The sequence below is a fragment of the Ornithorhynchus anatinus genome, chromosome 17, assembly GCF_004115215.2.
Source record: "Ornithorhynchus anatinus isolate Pmale09 chromosome 17, mOrnAna1.pri.v4, whole genome shotgun sequence".
NCBI classification, from domain to species: Eukaryota; Metazoa; Chordata; class Mammalia; order Monotremata; family Ornithorhynchidae; genus Ornithorhynchus; species Ornithorhynchus anatinus.
In genome coordinates this window covers 17,294,699-17,295,608 of record NC_041744.1, presented here as the reverse complement: position 1 = coordinate 17,295,608, position 910 = coordinate 17,294,699, and positions in this window count along the sequence as shown.

Sequence of the window (910 nt, the reverse complement as noted above, 5' to 3'; positions counted from 1 at the left end):
CTCGCCAGCGCTCGGTCCAGAAGCTCAGTAAATACAAATGAATCCTTCTCCACCCCAGCCCGCACGCTCCGCTCCTCTGGGCCTCGTCCTCGCCCGTCCCACCGCGGACCCCCGGCCCACGTCCCACCTCTGGCCCGGAAGGCCCTCCCTCCTCACATCTGCCAAACGATCACCCTTCCCCCCCTTGAAAGCTCACCTCCTCCAGGAAGCCTTCCCAGTCTAAACCCCCCTTCTCCTCAGCTCCCCCCTCCCCTCCCCATCGCTCCATTTGCTCCCTCTGCTCTACCCGCCCACCCCGCAGCGTTTGTGTATTCACTCGATAGTATTTATCGAGCGCTTACTATGTGCAGAGCACTGTACTGAGCGCTTGGCGTGTACGGATCGGCAACAGATAGAGACGGCCCCTGCCCTTTGACGGGCTTACGGTCTAATCGACGGGCTCAGCGTGTGTACGTATCTATAATTCTCCTTATTTATATTAATGCCTGTTTACTTGTTTTGATGAGTTTAGATCTCTAGTTCTGTTTATTTCTACCGATGCTATTGATGCCCGTTCACTTGTTTTGATGTGCACAGATCTCTAATTCCATGTATTTCTCTTGATGCTATCGATCTCGACAGGGAGCCCGTGGCGGGCAGGGACCGTCTGTCTCGGTTGCCGAATTGTCCTTTCCAAGCGGCGAGTCCAGCGCTCCGCTCAATAAATACGATCGAGCCAATGAGTGCCCTACGAATGATGCCCATCTCTAATTCTATTCATTTCTACCGACGCCTTTCTTAGTTGTCGTGATGTCCGTCTCCCCCCCATCTCGACTGTGAGCCCGTTGCGGGCAGGGACCGGCTCTCTGGGTTGCCGAATTGTCCTTTCCAAGCGGCGAGTCCAGCGCTCCGCCCACAGTCGGCGCTCAAT